The sequence below is a fragment of the Adiantum capillus-veneris genome, chromosome 4, assembly GCF_014529385.1.
Source record: "Adiantum capillus-veneris isolate H3 chromosome 4, ASM1452938v2, whole genome shotgun sequence".
In the NCBI taxonomy this organism is placed as follows: Eukaryota; Viridiplantae; Streptophyta; class Polypodiopsida; order Polypodiales; family Pteridaceae; genus Adiantum; species Adiantum capillus-veneris.
Window position 1 is genome coordinate 153,603,111 of NC_140934.1, and position 22,421 is coordinate 153,625,531.

The 22,421-nt window shown below is 37.0% G+C and overlaps 1 pseudogene; it reads left to right on the forward strand.

Moving 5' to 3' along the window:
• The first annotated feature begins 17,047 nt into the window (after window positions 1-17,047).
• LOC147460183 (uncharacterized) lies at window positions 17,048-17,629 on the forward strand (annotated as a pseudogene).
• The last annotated feature ends 4,792 nt before the right edge of the window (window positions 17,630-22,421 follow it).

A 22,421-nucleotide genomic window follows, 5' to 3' on the forward strand; every position in this document is an offset into this window, starting at 1 on the left:
AATCACATCTATTTTCAGTTATGTTATAAATAATGCAATGCTAAGGATTTTGTCAGAGGGGGATGTACAGTCAGATCATCTTCAGGGGGCTACTGCCAGTGTTCAGGCTACTGTCAGACACCCAGCAAGACGTTCTGAAACAAGAAAGAAGAAAATGGAGGACATTAAGGAGGATGATGCACAAGACAGGGTTAAACAAATTTATGATGACTTACTGGCTGCAGGTTATTCACATGAAGTTTGTAGGGATACACTAAATTTAAAGAAGCCTGACCCAACAGATTTGCCACCATCAGGCTCCAAATCAGTGAAAAAGGTGCTTAGGATCAGAAAGAGAAAAGTTTCAGAAATGGATTCAGAAGAAAATCAGGAACCAATTGGACAACAGTCAGAGGGGGTTCAGACGGCTGATAGTAATTTTGAGGACATTCCTTATGCAAGATGCTTGGAATCTGTGAAGATGATTGGAGATTATGTTCGACAGCAGAAAATTAACTCTAATCTTTTGATTATTGATAATCAAAAGTTGAAGCAAGAAGTTGCATATTTGAAGTTTGAGATGAAAAATAAAATAGTGTCTGATCAGGAGGTGGATGCAATCAAGGCAAAGTTGAGATCCACAAAGTCTGACTTGGAGTTTGCTCTTAAGCAAGTGAACTTCTACAGTGAACAGGTTCATAGAAGGGAGAGCAGTGCAAGGATAGAATGGATGATGGAATGGGACAATATATTCCATCAACAACTTGAAGTGTTGTCCACTGTGAATGTGACATTGGAAGCAGAAAATAAAGTTTTACTTGACAGAGTCTCAGCATGCAAAGAGGTGGAAAAGAAGATTAAGGAGTGTGCAGAGGATGAGCTGGAAATTGAAGGTTGTTTTATGACAGGGACAGATGTTGACACCATGAAGATGGAGCTGCAGAAGCATTTGGAACCTATATGGGCTGAAATGAAGGAAAAACTGTTGGAGGTGTCTTCTAAGCCCTATAAAGAGTTTGCTGAAGAGGAAAACAAAGAGGAGTATATGCTACTGTAGACTCAGTATACTGATTTGCAAGAAAAATATAATTTGTTGTTGAAGAAACAGTTGGAAGCTGATCAGAGCACTGAAGATTTCAAAGTGCAAGAGGATAAGGAGGAGCCCTGTGAGGAGATGGAGACAACCCCTGACAATAAAAATTTAAATGTTTTGTTTGCAGGGATTGAGCAGACCTGTGTAGAGGAGCTAAAGAGTGCTGAAGATGTTGCTGAGGAAAGTGTTCAGAGCCCTGAAGAGGAGACTAATCCTAACAGTCCAGTCAAGCGGGATTTTCAACCAACAAAACTTAACTTTGAGGATCAGGTATCTAAGGAGGGAGTAAATGAAAGTGCTGCTACAGAGTGTGCTTACAATAAGTTACAGATTATAGTGAAGGGATCTAAGATGACTACCCAGGAGTTCTTAGCAGACATTGCTAAGAAAAGTGGATGAACATGCAGTGCAAAGAGTCAAGGGAATTGTGGGTTTAGGTCCTCAAAAAGTAACTTTTTGATGCCACCGGGTGTGCCAGGTGTAAAAGGGGGGACCTTGACCACAAGTTACCTAGTTAAGTTAGTAAAGAAGGATATTTATGTAATGGGAAATCAGTAAAATGTCAGGTAGTGATCAGGATGCATTCAGGGAGCTGATGGACTTATCAAAGTTCTGAAACTTTAAAAGGCATGTTTTAAGGGATGCGACTTTTGGTTTGTAACTACTCTCATTTTTGGATGCCTTGTTGGGGCGAAATATTGTTCTGTAACACAGGAATGATGATGAAGATGAAGTAGGATGTTGGTTAATGCCCTGAATGTTTCCTGTGTGTTACCATTAATTCTGTTTACATTCTGAATGAGTCTGAAAGTGTTTTGAACATTGTTATGGAGGTTATCTTCATGTTTCATGGATGTTGTGGGTGAAGAATGTAATTGCAATGCTTTTAGATAACCCCTAAAACAGAATCCTTAGTATAAATTGATGATAATGATTGGCTTTCTAGCCACGGATAAGTCAGTTACCCCCATGAACGATGATTTTCTACTCCGTGTCATGTCTTGATGTTTCTACATAAGTTAGGATACGGTTTTTTATCCTAGGGGAGCTGCCTGGTTGTATGGGCAACTGGTTTGGTGTATGGGCACCCGGAACCTTGGGTGGGGGTTTATCCACTCTGGATTTGAATAAGGAATGGGTGCCATTTTGCACCCTTAGGTGGTCTTGAGACAAGAGGAGTACTGGTCATGGTTATTATGGACAATAATTGATTGACAGTACCCTGTTTTAAGTTTAAAGATGTCTGTTTTCTAAAAAGAATGCTTTCAATGTTGTCTTTAATAATTGATTCAAGGAATTACTGTGACGGAAAGTTAAAAGAAATCATTATTTTAAGTGTTAAAACAATGTGATAGTAACTAGAACATAATTGAATCATGTGTGAGTGCGGGGTGGTAAGTGGGGATTGACTAAGGTTGTCAATCAAGGATAGGTGGACCTGATTAGTCAGGTAACTATCCATTATTGCGCACTAAAACGTCTTAGAAACTTCTTCACTTGGAAGAGGAATCCACCAACGGCTGTGCCCTCACATATGTTAGGGGGAAAAAAGCGTTGGCTAAGGAAACCATAATCTTAATGATGAAGTTATAGGGCCAGAATAAGAATTTTTTTTGTAGGCCGTTTGAATACGTTGTCCCGTTTCCGCTGCGAGATAGGACTAGGTCTGCTTCTAAGGCTATAGACCCAAGCCATTGCCAATGGTAAAGGTATATTCCTTGGATTTTTCTTATTTAGAGACTCTGACTTTTATAAGACCTACAGACTTGTCAAGGATCACATCCCGATCTTGGTATTGGAGGGTTGGGGACCTTACAAGTGGTATCAGAGCATGTGTTAACTAAAGTCTTGGACCTAGGGAAAAGTTTAAGGCATTAAGTTGAAATAAGTGATCTTTGACAAATTCAAATATTAAAGACGTATTTAATTAAAAAGAGGGAGTGAAAGGGAGAGAGAGAATTATCCCTATCTTTGTAGGAAAATTTCCATCAAGCCTACTTCAAATTCCTGGATTTCAACATTAGTTTTATGAGGGCTTGCCTATCCCGAGACTATTCAATGAGAAAAAGTGTGATGAAATGGCTGGATAATAGATTTTTTCCTTCCACTTGGAGAATCAAGTGGTCAGGATCTGGTGGAATTTTCTTCATGGATGCGGGAGAATTAGAAGGTTTAGAACTAAATAGGAAGAAACTCAAATGGGCCGAAGATCTTCAAGTGATTGAAGTATACTTTTTTGTTGGGACGGAGAATTCAGAAGAAACCCTTGTAATAGATCATGTCCAAGTATCGCAAAATCAGTGGGTGTTTGATCAGGTGTCTAAAGTAATCTACCCAGATAGAATTAGGCCCATAGGTGTAGGCCCTAGTTTTAATGGACCAAAAGATGTTGTATATTTTGATCCTATATCTGATCCACCCAAAGTCCACAAGATTCTAGTATATGGTCATCGCTACCCTTGTACATAGTAGGACCTTCATGGATTGTATTAACTCTTGTACATACTATGGTTCTCATGGGTATGTTATAAGCAGTTTTGTTTATTGGTTTGGTAATTGTCTTCATCCTGTGTGCAAAAGTTTGAGTATGAGATAAGTTAAAAGCATAAGTAAGAGAGATTTCATATGGTACTAAATTCCACTGATTCAATTTCAGGGAAATACTTGCGTAAACAGCCTTTACATTGTTAGTCCAGAGAAAAAAATACTACTAAAGCAAGTTCAAATCCCTACTTTCAAGGGAGAGGGACCCAATTTAGAGCGAGATGCCAAAGTGTGGTTAGATGCTATGGATGAATATTTCAAAGCTGCAGGAAATGCTCTAGAAAACCAAACAATGTTGGGTATGTTCCGTCTCAACGGAGATGCCAAACTTTGGTGGAAGTAACACTGTAGAGATAATCCCACGAGTAGTCCATCTTGGGAGAAAATGAAGCAAGCAATCAAAGAACGTTATCTCCCTCCTGCACATCAGGCTATCAAAATGAACGAGTTCTTTGGTCTACGCCAACTAGGAATTTCATTAGAGGAGTACTACACCAAGTTCGTGTCTTTACGACGATATGCTCCCAAGATGACCATGGAGTAACAAATTGCCCGTTTCTATCAAGGCCTCAGCAAACCCCTGAGTACACGTCTCGAAGCCATGAGACCTACATCAATACAGGATGCCCTTCTCAGGGTTAAGCCTCTTGTAGCCGAAGGAACCAACTCTATAAGGAACTATAATGGATTTAATAACTTTAGGGGACGAGCCAGGGGAACTTTCAACCAAGGATACAAACAACGTGGACTAGCTGCAGTAGTAAACCTGGAGCAGACCTTCGCAAACGTTAGGTGCTATGGATGCAATCAAATGGGGCACTATAGAAATAACTGTCCTCAAGAGAAAAACCCTCAAACTACTGCTAGAGCCATTCCTCAAAATCAAGGAGATAATGTACAAGGAGGTAGAAATGGAGGACGAGGTAGAGGAAGAGCAAGAGGAGCCAAATCTTATGCAATCATAGGAGAACCAACCTTATGAATAAGAAAGATAAAAGAGCCACTCACTTGGCCATAGTTAGCAATCTTAGATCTTTGTAAACCACTATAAATTAATAATGTAAAAACTTGAGTTACTTATATATTATAATGGTATACATGATTTTCTTCTCCAAAATTAATTAATGAATCTAAAGTTAAGTTGGTATTTAATCAAGAGATTAAGGGTTGATCTAAAAAATGAGACTGTAATGGAAATGGCCTATGAATTTAGAGAATAGTAGAATTAAGAGAATTAGAGTGAGCAACTTTGAGAGCATAGAGGGTGAACTTAATTGGTAGTAGCAACTTAATCATAACACTTAATTAACTAGGCATGAGCAATATTTTTGCAAGAGAGAGAGAGAGAGAGTTTAGAAAAAATGACAACAGTTGAGGACCGGATTTAGGTGGAGCCGGTCCCCCCTCCAAAAGGAATTTGCATTATAGATTCTCTCATTAAGAGAGACTTGGTACAATACAATCTTTGTGTTCCTTGAGACGTCTTTGACAGTATGGAGATGGAAGCTTCATACACCAAGATTTTGCATAATATCAACAATCAATCTTAGCTTGAAAGCAATCAAGAACTTCTGAACATCATTAGTCTTTGTGTTCCCTAAATCATTTGAGTGCATGAAGATGTTTACTTTTATGCATCAACTTGTGCCTAAAGCAACAATTAATCTACCTTGCAATACAATTAATCTACTTGCATTAAGTAACTAATCTACTTGCAATAAACCATTAGCCTTCTTGCAATAAGCATAACATGCAGTTTGTAGAAAGCATTAACTATCCCAAGCCTTAGTCCCAAGACCTCAAACACCTTTGAAGGTGGAGAGAGCTAGCAGGGAATGAGGGTAGGGAAGAGGAAAAAGAAGTATTCCATAGGAGAAAGAAATAATTCCTCACTTATCATCACTCTTCTTGCTTATCATACATAATAGTGTGGGCGAGCTTTTTGAAATGGGGCCTCTAAACCCAAACCAATGGTCCTACCCTCACAAAATGTTCGTAAAGAGGTACGCACACTACTTAGGGCACCACCTTCTTTTGGGAGTGGATAAGGAAACCAATCAAAATAACACTTGCACTCACCCACTCAAGCAACACACTTTGAAAACCCCCTTACTCTATATACACTTTGGACACTTGAACACCATCAACGATTATGCAACCCAATGCCGTGCATCAAAATGAAATATGCAATTTGTGGAATAGCATTCACCTTCTCCCCATAAGAATACCCATAATACATCCAAACTCTTCCTCTCTCAAGCACTCATCAAAAAATCATGCGCACAAGACTTGCCTCTCAAACACACAAGAGAATCACTTACATCAAACTAACACACTTTGCATAGAGAGCTCATCTCCATCTATGCAATGCCGTGACACAAATAAAATCACCATGAGAGGTAGCCACATGCATATGTAATGAAGCAAAAGAGAGTTGGAGTGAGAAATTTCTTTAGACCAATTGAATAAGTGTGGAGAAACAAACCAATGGTAAATTGAGAATAGAACACTTACTTGATTTCTCGCACAGCTTTTAAGGGGAGGACAGACGCTGGCTAACCATCACGAATTGCGACACTTGAAAGTTTTGAAGATGATTTCATGATCATTGACATAACCATGAGAGAGATCATGATGTATTTACAAGTTATTGAGGTGCTACAAATGATTTATTGGGTTGATGGAGTAAGAGATTGTAGAATAGAGTTGCACTTCCTCCAAAGAGGAGGGTTAGGAGGGAGGATGTGAAAGAGGGAGAGTTGGGGTTTTCTCTACTATTGATCAAGAAACAACATGAAGTTGAAAATATAGGTGTGTGTCCTTGAGTCTCTCCAAGGGAGGCTATTTATAGTTGTGTAGGAGTGGGATTATGCTACACTTAATTAGAGTAAGTGATTAGACCTAATTAAGTGTCCTTTGACCACTCATTAAATATTGGACATAAAAGGGACTATTTATTCACCAAAAATATCATTTTAGACCGTGAAGGCTCCATAGGGGTGCATAATGTAGGTGGGCCCCACCATGAGGCCCTACGGGTGGCTCCTGCGGGGTATCTCAACTTGTCTGTCTTGGCATTTAGAAAGCATCTTTAGGTTGGTCCCATCACATGCAAGTGACCTTGAACACTCATTGCTCTTCTAGAAGATGAGTAGGGGAAAAATAAGATCTCACCCTCTTGATTTACTTGATATACAGTTCCCTTTTGCTGCGAATCTGACAGATTTACACTATTTTGACCATAACTTTTTACCTGTAGCTCGGAATGACATGCTTCAAAAGGCAAAATTGACCTTCTCAACATGTTTGATATGAATTTGGACTATTATTCACGCCCATGCACCAAGGAATTAGGTTTGGAAGGTCCACACTAGGCTAGGGAACCTTTTGCTTCCAAGTCTTCTTGTATGGGCCCTTTGCTTGTATGCATCCAAGGAGAATCATGCTTTTTCAAAAGGCTATGATGCTTAAACAAATAGAGGAGGTCCCAATATTATTTTCTTGTGAAAAGAATATACAATTGGAGTCTTTTTGAAAGGAGAGAAACTATATGTATATTCTTAAGAGATATTGGGCCACCTATGTAGGGGGCATAGAAGACTTGTAGAGAGGGACCATAATATTTGGTAAAGACAAGTGGAGAGTTGATTTCCATGGGAATTTATCTATATGGGGTGGAAGATGGATATATTATTTTTCTACTACTAATTCACAAGAGGTAAGAATGTTTGGGGGTATATAGTTGGTTATTGTATGCTTATTCTATTTACAAAGTAAAAAAGAAAAGGGTGGTAATATAAATATATGACTAAGGTGACATTTTTGGGAAGAGTATAATGTATGTGTCGCCACAAAGGTTAAACGAAGAGGGGGAATTTACTCTAGATAACTTAATAGCATAGAAAAATATATACACATATGAGGAAGAGGACGTTGAGTAGGCTGACAAATGTTGCAAAAATATGGTTATCATTTTATGCCACTCAATAGCATAGTAATGAAGATGGAGAATATGGAAATCTTAAGCATTGAAGCATAGCTCTTGGTTGGATTTGCATTCCATAGCCAAGAGTGTTGGTGTAGCGTCTCAACTTCGCAAGGAGCTGGGAGAAGGAGATGGAGCTCTTGCACCTTGCCTAGCACACAATGAGAGTGTTTGTGAGTGTGTGTGGGTGAGTATACCCCCTAAGTAACCCCCTAGCTTGCTTGGGTCGACCCCCCCTTGTAGATCATGCTTGAAGCTCATTGGACCCCTCAGGCCTAGCCAATCACAAGCAGGAGGCACTACAAGCACCAAGGTTAGCCTTAGGACAAGTGTCCCCCTTTCCCCTTTGAGAGAGAGGACTTGATAAATGAAAAATCAATTAATTAAATCTCCTAAAATTATCATTGGACCCCTTGGGTGACCAACCAATAGGCTTTAGGCACACCATGAGGGCAACATGAGGAGGAACTTGACAAATGTCCCTTTTGCTATCTTTGTACCATGCATGCCTTGTGTGAGTGTGGGTGTTCTCTCTCATCCCCCCTCATGTAGGGATCGCCCCCTCCTTGTAGGGATTGAATATTTGACTTTTTGACACCTCAACCCCTCATGCATAAGCCCAGTTCCCACCATAAGCTTGGCCCTTAAGCACTTTAAGCTTGCACTGGGTTCTCGCCTCAAATACAGCCCTAGCATCTCAAGCATGTCAAGTACCTCAAGCATCTCAATCATCAAGCACCTTAGTCATCAAACATGACAAGCAGGACAAGCACCTCGAGCTAGGTCGGGTTCCCGCCTCAAGCTTAGCCCTAGCTTACCTAAGGTCAAAGTACTTTCACACACATTATTGGAGGTCTTCAATGAAGCTAACCCTAAGGTCTTATGCTCCATTGGTTAGACTTGCTCTTTGATAGACCATCTCTCATTTGGGCCCCTTTACCATTGGCCCAGTGTTGAGATAGATCTATAAGCACATGTCTATATCTTAACCCTTGTTCCCGTGTATTCTCCCACATTAAGTGATCAGTTTAATATGAGAAAATCATTTTGGTTGGTTGGATATTAATTTTTATGACAGAGACAGAGGTTCTTGATAGTATGAGAAGAAATTGAATCTTGAGATTGAGATAGTCATTAAGCAACCAACTCACATTCCTTGTGCACACGATAGCCTTCCTTGAAAAATGACCCAAATATGAAAGTATTAATTTACGAGACTAATAGGAAGCCGAAAAGAACTCTTGGTATGATACTTCTTAAAACCCTTTACATAATGTTGGTCAACCAGGTTAGAGCACAGAGGGGGGAGCCTCTGGAGCAATGGTGGAAGCTTGTGACGAACGCAGATTGCTCAGACTGGCAAGAACACGCCGAGCGCGTTCAGATTGGCAAATCTGAAATACATGATACTTATCGAACGTTGATTGCTCTGAATGATCAGTTAGACCGAGCGCGTTCATGTTGACAAGGTGGATATATGGATCTTTTATGAAATTGATTCAACTTGGGTTTTAAGATGATACAAATGGTTTGTAAAGGTTTTTAAGATGGCTCAACACTAAGAGTTTCTTGAGGAAAAATTAACTCACAAGCAACTCCAACCAGAAACTAGAAAGAACTCTTAGAGTAATCAGTAACATTTGGTAAAGTGGAAAGGTTATCCTTTCGAAGATGCCACTTGGGAGGATGAATTTCTCTTCTCAAAGATTTTCCAATTTCGGTTGAGATGAGGGTGATTGTAAGGTTTCCAGTTTCTGAAACCTTAAAGATTGTATAAAGCTTAATCAAACTGATATAATTATTGAAAAAGCAATGTACAATTGCCCGACCATGGCAAAAATTGGTATTTTTGAAATCTTAAGCACAGCAAACCCCGGGCTACCGGGCTAGAAATTTTCAGATTTAAATTCGGACAAAAACTGACCCCACTAGTCCTTCCAGAAGATTCAATGTAAATTAAATTATTAAGAAAAACTGAAGGGTTGCAGTAATCATTTAAGCATAGACTTTATTAAAGGCCTCCCAGATATTTACAATATATTTTACCAATTAAGCAAAAATAGGTCAAAATATAGCAGAATTGACATTTTAAAAGCTGGCAGGTAATAGGAGGGTCACCACTGACCTGCCAGGGACTCATTTAGCAGCAGGGGGCGTTTTTTGACTTGCTGGGGATTGCTTGAACTTTAACACTAGGTTGGTAACCTAAAAGAACATAAAAGTGTCCTTTCAGGGTTTTGAAAAAAACCTCCAAAACCATAGTAGATCCACTCATTTTGTAAAATCCTTACATGAGGTTATAGTTCAAGGCCTACTACACATGGAAAAAATAAGAAACTTGTAAAATTTCTCATGTTTTGGTCACACCAAGCCTCCAAAGTTGATGGACCAGTACATTTTCATCAAAACAGTCATTTCTTACGTTTTGTTGCATAAAAATAAGATTAGGGATTTTTGTAGGACTTGAGATAAATTCCCTAGTTAACTTCAATGGGTTGGTGATCAGAACATATGATTGCTTCTCACTCACTATTTTTTGTTTTGCCAAAAGAAAGAGGTACAAAAAATTTGAATTTTTACCATTCTGCAAACCTATCATCAAAGTTTCTATAGCCACGCTGAATACAAATAATATATGCATGTTTTCTTAGTTCCCTATTGTCCTTTAGGTTCATAAGGAGCCATGGAGCATGTCAAAAGAATAATACATCTCTTACCAAGGGAAATCTTGGGGACAAAGATGAAGTGCTAAATACATCAAACATGAAAAAACTGGGTTCAACATTATGAGTTGTAGAATCCCATAGAAACTATTGAATATCTAGCCAAATTTGATCCTTATGACTAGATATGGTTACTACCTACAAAATGCATATAGTTGTCACAAGAAACTAGCAATATTGAAAAAGCTATACTTGATATACTATAATGTTTTGTTTTTTTCGATAATAGAAAAAACCAACCATCGTTCTGTACTATGAAAAATATTGTATTAGGTGCCCAAAAAATCAAGGAATCTTAGCTTTATGTTACAATATGCGACATAGAAAATCAAAACTGCATTTGGATATCATGAAAGCCACCAAAAAAATCATAGAAGACCTAAAATTGGCTAAAAAACAGGATTTGACAATTTTTGTAATTTGGTCATAACTTACAACTTTAACATTTATTTCTCCCTAAAAGCATCAGGACATGTTGAGGACTACTAAAGATAGTTCTCTAGCATTATAGACCTCACAAACATGAATTTTAGAGTGGTATAGTTGCAAAAAGTTGAAAAAGACAAAAATAGGACCCGTTTTTTCACGGAGTTTAGGTTGTGAAATGTTGTGCAAGGACAAGGTTAAAGATGGAATTGATATTCCAAAAAAATGTCAAGTTTTTTTCCGCTCATGAGACAAATTTTTAGACAGATAGCACCTCAAAATCCTTTTTGAAACTCTTGACATAATTCAAGGAAAATGGTCACTTAACAGGACATAAAAGTGTCCCATTACCAACCTGTGTTAAGCAACTGCCTTTTACAGCTTGTGAGAGCTTGTGAGTGCCAGAAAACTATAAATAGGACCCCTTGCTTCACAAATTGGACAGACTTGGAGCCTTGACACTCTCTCTCTCATCTAGAGAGAATGCTATGGAGAAATCACTAGAGACTAAGCTCTAGTCAATTAACCTAAACGGTAGTTAGCCTAATCCTTCTTAATTAGCAAGGCTAGATTAATCTATGTTGTTGATAAATCAAAGATTAGGCCTATGTATACTCATAAACCCTCTCTTAATCAATTATTCTCTGTTGATTGTTGTAATTAAGATTGGTAATTAATTATCCTATCATATTAGGGCTGAAATTAGCCAGATTAACCATGAATTAATGAGAAATATATTAATTGAGCTTAGATTAATTTGAGGTAATTATCAGAGCTGAATTAAACATTCATTAAGATAGAAAATGTATCCTATAATTTTTTAAGTAATTTTTCTAATTAATTAGGCAGAATTATATTGTTTTTTAGAGAAAATTAAAGGGGAAAATAATCAAATTGATCCCAAATGTTTCGAGTTATTTATCAGTGGTTAATTAGGTGTTAAGGAACCTGTGATAATTAGGAGAAGCTTAGATAATGTATCTAGATAATTAATTAAGTAAAAATACTCTATTTTTAGGACTAATTAAATAGGGGAAATTAATAAACTAATTTCAAATGCTATGAGTTATTTATCAATGGTTAATTAGGTGTTAAGGAACCCATGACAATTAGGAGTAACTCAGATAATTAATTTAGCTAATTACTTTTGCACAAATACTCTATTTTTAGGACTAATTAAATAGGGGAAATTAGTAAACTGATTTGAAATGATGTGAGTTATTTATTAGTGATTCATTAAATGTTAAGGAACGTGTGATAATTAGGAGAAACTCAGATAATTAATTTGAAAAATTACTTTAACAAAAATACTTTGTTTTAAGGACTAATCAAATAGGGGAAATTAGTAAACTGATTTAAAATGTTGTGATTTATTTAACAATGGTTAATGAAATGTTAAGGAACCCGTGATACTTAGGAGAAACTCAGATAATTAGTTTAGCTAATTACTTTAGCAGAAATACTCTATTTTTAGAACTAATTAAATAGGGGAAATTAGTAAAGTGATTTCAAATACTTTGAGTTACTTATCAGTGGTTAAGTAGGTGTTACAAAATTTGTGATAATTAGTGGAAGATCATATAATTAATCTAGCTAACTACTTTAGCAAAAATACTTTGTTTTCTGGACAATTTAAATAGGGAAAATTATCAAATAGATTCAAACTGAACTCAATTATTTTTCAGAGGTTAATTAGGTGTTAGGTAACCTTTGATAATTAGGAAAATCTCAAATGAGTAATCTAGCTAATTACTTTAGCAGAAATACTCTATTTTTTGAACAATTTAAATAGGGGAAACTAGCAAATAGATTAAAATTGAATTGAGTTATTTAGAAGAGGTTAATTAGATATTAGGGAACCTTTGATAATTAGTGAAAGCTTAAATGAGTAATCTAGCTAACTACTTTAGTAGAAATACTCTGTTTTTTGGACAATTTAAATAAGGGAAACTAGCAAATAGATTCCAATTGAATTGAGTTATTTAGAAGAAGTTAATTAGATATTAGGGAGCCCATGATAATTAGGAGATGCTTAAATGAGTAATTTAGATAATTACTTTAGTAGAAATACTCTATTTTTTGGACAATTTAAATAGTGGAAATTAGCAAACAGATTCAAATTAAATTGAGTTATTTATGAGAGGTTAATTAGAATTTAGGGAACCTATGATAATTAGGATAAGCTCAAAGGAGTAATATACATAATTACTTTAGCTGAATTACCCTATTTTTAAGACAAATTAAATAGAGGAAATTACCAATAGATTCAAATTAACTTGAACTATTTATCAGAGGTTAATTAGACTTTGGGTAACCCGTGATTATTATTTTACCATCAGAAAATTAGTTTAACTAAATATCCCTATAAAATTACATTATTTTTAGGAAAAAATAAAAGGGGAAATATAGTAAATTAACCCAAAAACCTTTGATATCAATATCAAAGGAAGAACACACTTTGAGGAATACATGATAAATATCCTAACCTTAGATAAATAGTTTAGGTATGTGTCTTCAATAAAAATAACAAATTCTTGTATAAAATGGACAAGGGAAATTAGGAAATGAATTTATCTAATTGCCAAAATACCCGAGGTCCAAAACCATTATTGAAGAGTGGGAAGAATTACTTATATTATAAATAAGTTATAGAAGGAATATCTCATCAAATCGACTATTAAAGACACCTATTTATTCCAAAAATGCTTATTTTTGGGTAAACAAGAAAAAAGAAGACTATTCAATTAAGCTTCTAATGGATTAAGTCTTTTTATAAGGCTGTCGACATGGCTCCCAAGAGAACCATGGGAATTCCTCTTACTAAGGAAGAGGATGTTAGCAACAAGCGAAACGAAGCCACAAATGACCATGAGGCTGGGCCTAGCCATAGGCCAACAGAGGAGAGTCTACGGGCACCCGCCCCACAGCACATGGATGAGCAGTCCCAGGTGGGTTTCACATTATTCAATTAAGTTCTTTTAGTTTAAGTTCATTTTTAAGTTAGCATTGCATACGTAAAGTTAAGAAGGATAAGCTGGCTGAAAACAAAAGGTAACTTCCAACGTGCATTTTTTATAATGTAGGAAAGAATTGTTTGGGTTAAAACTGGTTGAAATAGGAAAGATATGATTGATCATCCTTAAGACTGCTTGTCTCAAGACACCTCCAACTCCTTAGTATAAATTGATGATAATGATTGGCTTTCTAGCCACGGGTAAGTCGGTTATCCCCATGAACGATGAGTTTCTACTCCGTGTCATGTCTTGATGTTTCTACATAAGTTAGGATACCATTTTTTATCCTAGGGGAGCCGCCTGGTTGTATGGGCAACTAGTTTGGTGTATGGGCACCCGGAACCTTGGGTGGGGGTTTATCCACTCCGGATTTGAATAAGGAATGGTTGCCGTTTTTCACCCTTAGGTGGTCTTGAGACAAGGAGAGTACTGGTCATGGTTATTATGGACAATGTTTGATTGACAGCACCCTGTCTTAAGTTTAAAGATGTCTTTTTTCTAAAAAGAATCCTTTCAATGTTGTCTTTAATAATTGATTCAAGGAATTACTGTGACACAAAGTTAAAAGAAATCATTATTTTAAGTGTTAAAACAATGTGATAGTAAGTAGAACATAATTGAATCATGTGTGAGTGCGGGGTGGTAAGTGGGAATTGACTAAGGTTGTCAATCAAGGACGGGTGGACCTGATTAGTCAGTTAACTATCCATTCCCGTGCATTAAAACGTTTTAGAAACTTCTTCACTTGGAAGAGGGATCCACCAACGGCTGTGCCCTCACATATGTTAGGGGGAAAAAAGCATTGGCTAAGGAAACCATAATCTGAATGATGAAGTTATAGGGCCGCAATAAGAATTTTTTTTGTAGGCCGTTTGAATACATTGTCCCGTTTCCGCTGTGAGGCAGGACTAGGTCTGCTTCTAAGGCTATAGACCCAAGCCATTGCCAATGGTAAAGGTCTATTCCTTGGATTTTTCTTATTTAGAGACTCTGACTTCTATAAGACCTAGAGACCTGCCAAGGATCCCATCCCGACCTTGGTATTGGCGGGTTGGGGACCTTACAAGAATCTAAAAGTCTTGAAGAGTGTAATTAAAATGTTATGTGTCAATTTAATTTATACGCTTTCAAAGTGTTATTACATTCAATGTGTCATTATAGATTTTAACTAGTTATTTGTGTTATCTTCGATTTCACAGAAAAAATGGCTCAAAAACGAAAATCTGTGACGGTTCCTGTTAATATTGACTTTGCAAGTGATGATAAGAGAAAATGGTCCTTAGACGTTTATGGAGCGCAAGGTGCACAATTTCATAAAGTGCATGTCTTTGTGGCTAGTGACTAAGATGAGAATAGATTTGATGATCTAGGGCAGGTAGTCTCTGCAAGTGTTTCAACACTTGAAGGACATCCTGACATTGAGTGCATTAACATTGGGATACTTGGAAATACTGAGTACCAACTATTGGCAAATTCCGATGTCGTTGAAAAAATGGTCAAAGACAAGGAAGAGACAATGTTTTCACGAGGTTGGGATGTTAATGAAGATCTATTTGATATCACTGCAGATAGGCTACAAGATGCAATTATTATCACTTTGAAAGGCAAGTAGGTGAAGAATAAGAAATCAATTAGGAAGACCACAACCAAAAAGGCAAGGGGTGTTACAACAACTGGTGTTTAAGATGTAGATAAGGCCATTTTGAGATCAAAGGACACAAGCAATCAACCCTTATTAAGGTTTGTGGAGCCTGATTGCTTAGAGAACGAGGTCCAAAAAGAAAAGAAGAGTGCTACAGGAGGCATGGAAAAGCATTCGGTATACTTCCCTTTCAAGTATAAGGAATACGAGATTCTCGTCACTAATTGTTTTCTTGCTCCTGATCATTATAATTGTCATGAGCTAAAGCCTGATCAAGTACAAAATTGTATGTTCTTCTTTGGAGCAAGTGTAAATCGGCCTTCATCATGTGCTTATCTAATTCCTGTAAAGAATTGTGGCCAAAAGTTTGAATTTCCAATGACACGTACTGAGGTAGAAGAAGAAAGACTTGTTGACTACAAGTTTTGGATCATTGATGGACAACACTTAATTTATGCAGCCAAAATGTTAAGATTTCAAGAAATGAAAAAGAATGGTGGCTCCTAGGATCTAATACAAGTTTATGAGAAAATAAAGTCCCAGATTGTTGTAGATCCATCCCCACAAGTTGCAATAGCCATATCAGCCATAGCAAATGAGTGGTCCAAGGCGCTATATGTTAAGCAAACTTACAGTGACATTCTCAAGCATCTTCGCAGTCAGTGGATATTTCAAAAACGCCCATCACGTCCAAACATTGGTGAAAAGGAAGGTGTAGAATCTCGCACACCTTGGGATGTAAGTTTTCTTTTTCTTTCTCCCTAGTGGTTATATAATGATAAACCAACTAAATTTCTTAGATTTAATTTGTTTTGGTTTTGCAGGCATTTCTTAAAATGGCAAGGATTTTTGTTGATGCATCATTCATCACCAAACAAGCTCATATGGTCACTTACTCAGATCCTATTTATGATCGATGGCTAAAGGTCATAGAGCAATTAGAGAGAGAGAACAAGAAGCCAACGGCCATAATTTTTAGATATTTGTGTGGTCTAGACAAAGATCAAGTAGAAAAGATTCAAACAGAAATAGAGAGTATAATGATTGTTTTGTCTAAGGGTGCAAAGGACACACCAGGTGTAATGGACATGACTGATCGTATCAAGCAACTAAAACAAGATCAAATTATTCAGGATGAGTTGCTTGATCAATTCAATTTGCTCAATGAGGAGAACCCATGTGAAAATTGGCAGAAGCTTTCTACCACATACAACATTAATAATGTTGTTTACTCCCATTTCTTGACACTCTGTGATACTTGGATGACATCACAACTACAACGTGGTACTAAGAAGATTGATTTTCCTAAAGAGGAAAGAAAATATATCCAATCGATGATCAAAATTGTGAAAGACAAAGCAGATTCAACTATAGATCTTCCATGGTCTATATATGTTGTCAGTCTTCAAATGGAGGGAAGATCTTACTTAGAGCGCCATCTAAACAACTCTATCCCTATAGGATTGTGTATCTTGGACAACACATGTGATTTGGAGAGCAGTCTACAATGGTCAGCTGAAAGATTCAAAGATCTCATAGATGGAATTATGGCTATTGCAGGTGGGTCAACAGAACCACAATGTGCGATCCTTTATTTTTTGAATAATAAAGACTGTGCAGTTACAATCTGATTTGCAAAGTATGACAAACATGGTCAAAATACAATTTTTTGGGGCATTTCACAATGTGAAGCATTTGGAATTTACTGGTGCTATAGAATTCTTCACCACACTTGTGTTCTTAAGCAAGGGAGATACCTTCGAGGGACTTATTAGCTCTTCAAATCTAGGGACAAAATCCATAATACTAGATGCAGGACACCTTGATCTAGATTTTGGAAGTGTGAGTCAATTGTCAGATGTGGAGTTTCTACAACTCAAGAAGGAGCTGACAATCAAGCAATGCATTCAAAAGTATTGCAAAGAAGATTTAAAGCTTATTGACATGTTCAGTGATGGTTACATAACAGAGTTGGGACTCAAGTAGAAAAGGGAAGTGTTATGCCTTGTGGACAATATTGACGACCAAAGAAAGATTAAAACAAGACTTTTGAGCTTTGCAAATTAGCATGATGATGTCAAAAAATGGGCAAAACTTCAAAGTGATCAATTAGATCATCCCATTGATGACCAAGGAGTATCTGATACGGTAGGAGCTTCAACAAGTGAGACACTCGTATCAGTTATTATAGACTTTTTGAACCTTGAAGCAAGTATGAGCTAAGCTTCTATACCCACTTGTCATGTAATTAAGCTTTTTATTTTGAAATAAGTTTGATATCATTTTTTAAACATGTAATGATAGTTTCATCATGTATATTGTCAAGTATATTAATCATTGATTTAAGATCTTTGACTTTAATTTTTCTCAAAAGTATCATGCAGTGAACCTTTTCTTAATAGTTTAAAATTGTAGGAAAGATAAATCATTACTTATTACATCTATAATTTGAAGTAACATATCTACTAAAAAATATTTTAATGCAAATTGGCATACAAATATCTCCAAGGACATCTCGGTACTCACTTCTGGAGGATCCAAATGTCAATTGTGTGGACGATGAGATGTATATTGTTGGTGATGTAGAAGATGGAAATTTGGCAAGATAAATGAATAGTACTCATGGTCTAATTATGAGCCCAAATGTATGTTATACTTTTGATCCCAATTTTCCACCTTGGCATAAAGCCATTACAACACAAATTAGCTTGGATAAATGTGGCTATGTTTTTCTTGAAACCCTACGCCACATCGAAAGTGGTGAAGAGCTTCTTACAGAATATGAATTTACCTAACATCACTCAAATCTCATGATAAAGTCCCTTATATCAAAGTTATTGATAATTTATTTGAAACCGACTCATTACTTAGTATGTATCATGATAAACACCGTGGGTTGTGATGGCATTGCCATGTTATGCAATGAATACTTGATTTCATATAAAAGTCTATTCCTAAAATCTATTCATAATAATGATCTATTTCAAAGTTCATGTATCATGTTAAACATAATCCATACAAGAATTTGTATCTCATTGTACCTATTTTATCAGAGCATAAACTTATGCATTAGCAATTTATGTAACAGTTCATTTTGAATGCATTTTTTAAATTGTATCGTTAAGAATATCCCAATAGTGGATTTTGGATGTACCAAACCCATGTAAAACTTGTTTAGAATTGTTAAACGTTAAGTAAAGGATGCACTTTTCCATCCATACCTTGCTTAAAGTTCTTGATGGTGGATTGAAAATTTCCTTGCTTCTCTCAAGAACTTTTTTAGATTGGACAACTGGCGGATCTAGGATGCACCCATATTTACACAATGTTCTTTGAATGAAAAAGTACTAGTTTATTGAGTGCACCAACCACCCTTCCACAACTTGTTTGGAATGTTTGGTTTAAGATGCTACCACCTTCTAAGACTTGTTTAGAATGGCCAAATGGTGATTCTAAGTTTCACCCATTTGTCTTTTGGTTACTTAGAAGAACCAAGTTATGGGTATACATTTCACCTTCCATTTTTAGGATGGACTTTGAATCTTCATTGGTTCTACACACACAACCAACACAAACAATTTCATTGTCAAGTACCATGTACACATTTTTTCCAGATTCAAAGTCCATCCTAAAAATGGAAGAAGTGGTAGACCTTATTATTGAATGATCCTTTATGATCCAATGGAGCATAGCTTGGACAAGTGGTAGAAATTATGGTTCTCTGTGCTTCAATAGAGCTTAGATTTAGTGGTGGACCTTGTGCCTATCTATGCTAGAATGAAACTTTGCTTGGACACGTGGTGGACCTTGTGGCTACCTATAGTGGAATGGAGCATAGCTTGAATTTAATGGCTCTATATGATTCAGCATAAATTGAACAAGTGGTGGACCTTATGTTCCTGTATGCTTTAATGGACTATAGCTTAGACAAGGGGTGGACCTTATGGATCTCTATCTTTCAGTAGAGCAGTGATTGGACACATGGTGAACCTTGTATCTTTCTATGCTTGAATGGGTTAGTTACTTGGACAAGTGGTGGATCTTATGGCTATATACCCTTCAATAAAGTATAGACTAGACAAGTGATGGACCTTGTATTTTTAGATGCTTGAATCGATCTTAGCTTGGACAAGTGGTGGGTCTTGTGGCTCTCTATGCTTGAATGGAGCATAGATTGGACAAGTGGTGGACCTCATGGCTCTCTATGCTTGAGTAGAGTATAGAATAGGACCTTATGGTCTTCTATGCTTGAATGAAACATAGCTTGGACAAGTGGTGAACCTTATGGCTATCTATGTTTCAATAGGGCATATATTATACAAGTGGTGGATCTTATGGTCCTCTATAACTCAATAGATCTTGGCTTGGACAAGTGGAATGGAAAGGTAGTGAATCTAGGATGAATTTTTCTCTTACACCACCATGTTTAGAATGGTCTTGTGATGCACCAAACCTTCCTTAATTTGTTTCAAAAGGGAAAGTACTAAATACAAGATGTAGGTTTCCTTCTCACATCTTGCTCAAAGTGTCTTGGTGGCGGATTAAGATTTCCCTTACTCTTCAACAAGAACTTGAACATAAAATCTCCAAGTGATGCATCTAAGAAACTATATGTGTTCTATAACTTTTTAGAATGGACAAGTGGTAGATCTAAAATGGAGCAAAGCTTCTATAAGTTGTTAAAAATAGTCACTTATTGTGGATCAAGCATGTGATAAGTGGTGAAAAATGTTTGTGGTGGATTTAGAATACACTCACTCTGATAGAAGCCATTAAGGTTGGCCAAGTGGTGAACCTTGAATGGATGGACGGTTCAACAACTATGATTGAATCTTTGATTGAGGTAGTATCTACTCTTCCATGATTTCTAGATTGGCCAAGTGGTGGATCTAAGATGAGTACTAGTCTTCCAGAACATTGTTTGATTCAATACATAGGATTCACACCAACATTCAAAATTTCATTAGAACGACTTTGATTTTCTTTAGGATGCATCCTTCATTGCACAAACTATATATAATGATAAGATGGTGGATTTAGGATCAAGATCTAAATGGCCAAGTGGTGGATCTAGGATCTACTCATCCCCACAAACATTGTGTACAATTACAAGTGTTATGATGGTCAAGTGTTGAATGCACCTAACTTCAAGACATGGTTGAAATGGCCAAGTGGTGCATCCAGGAGACACCAACAATTGTATCCACAATTCAAGCCTTCATTATAATGGCCAAGTGGAATATCTTTGATGTATTTAATTCCCAATTATTAGTCTAATGGCCAAGTGGTGGATCTAGGATCTACTCATCCCCCAAACATTTTGTAAAATTGCAAGTGTTATGATGGACAATTGTTGTTTGCACCTAGATTTAAGACATGGTTAAAATGGCCAAGTGGTGGATCTTTGATGCACCTAGTTTCCAATTCTTAGTTTAAATGGTTAAGTGGTGGATCTAGTATCTAATCATCCCACAAACATTGTGTAAAATCACAAGTGTTATTATGGACAAGTGTTAAATGCACCTAACTCTAAGACATGGTTAGAATGGCCAAGTGGTGGGTCTAGGAGACATCGACAATTGGATACCCAATTCAATCCTTTGATATAATAGCCAAGTGGTGGATCTTTGATGCACCTACTTCCCAGTTCGTAGTCTAAATGGCCATGTGGCAGATCTAGGATCTACTCATCTCACAAACATTGTGTAAAATTACAAGTGTTATGATGGCCAAGTGCTGAATGCACCTAAATTTAAGACATGGTTAGAATGGCCAAGTGGTGGATCTAGGAGACACCAACAATTGGATCCACATTTCGAGCCTTCATTATAATGGCCAAGTGGTCGATCGTTGATGCATCTAATTCCCAATTCTAAGTCTAAATGGCCAACTGGTGGATCTAGGATCTACTCATCCCACAAACATTGTGTAAAATTACAAGTGTTGTGATGGCAAAGTACTGAATGCACATAACTTTAATACATGGCTAGAATGGCGAAGTGGTGGATCTACGAGACACCAACAATTGGATCCACAATTCAAGCCTTCGTTATAATGGCCAAGGTGGTGTATCTTTGATGTATCTAATTCCCAATTCTTCGTCCAAATCACCAAGTGGTGGATCTAGGATCTAGTCATCCCATATACATTGTGTAAAATTACAAGTGTTATGATGGCCAAGTGCAAAATGCACCTAACTTTAAGACATGGATAGAATGGCCAAGTGGTAGATCTAGGAGACACCAACAATTGGATCCACAATTCAAGCCTTCATTATAATGGCCACGTGCTCGATCCTTGATGCATCTAATTACCAATTCTTAGTCCAAATGACCGAGTGGTGGATCTAGGATCTACTCATCCCATAAATATTGTGTAAAATTACAAGTGTTATGATGGCCAAGCGCTAAATGCACCTAACTTTAAGACATGGATAGAATGGCCAAGTGGTGGATCTACGAGACACCAACAATTGGATCCACAATTCAAGCCTTCGTTGTAATGGCCATGTGGTCGATCCTTGATGCTGCTACAGACGGAGGCACGCGTCCCTGCAGAATACATAAAAAAACATGCTACAGATAATAAATCAATAGATCTTCATACTTGCACAATCCTGTACGCGTAAACACCATAGCAAATCTGACATGAGAGAGGCAGAGAGCGAGACTGAGTAAGCGAGCACATGCAGGTACACCTCCTAGAGCGGATAGCTACGCCGGCATGGCGAGAGAGGAGGGAGGAGAGGAGTGAAGAAACACACAAGCATTGGGTACAATCTTCTCCCATGCAAGAGTGACCATTTCCCTCTTGCACGTATTTCATTTATAGATTCTTTAATGGTCAAAGTGATTACAAACTGGCCTGCCGATCATAAATGGCCAAAGCTCATAAAGAGCACTTGAATAATAAAATGTACAATATATATATATATATATATATATATATATATATATATATACATTCGCATAGGCCTGGCTCGATCTAGTATTTTCCACATGTCAGCTGCAATAAT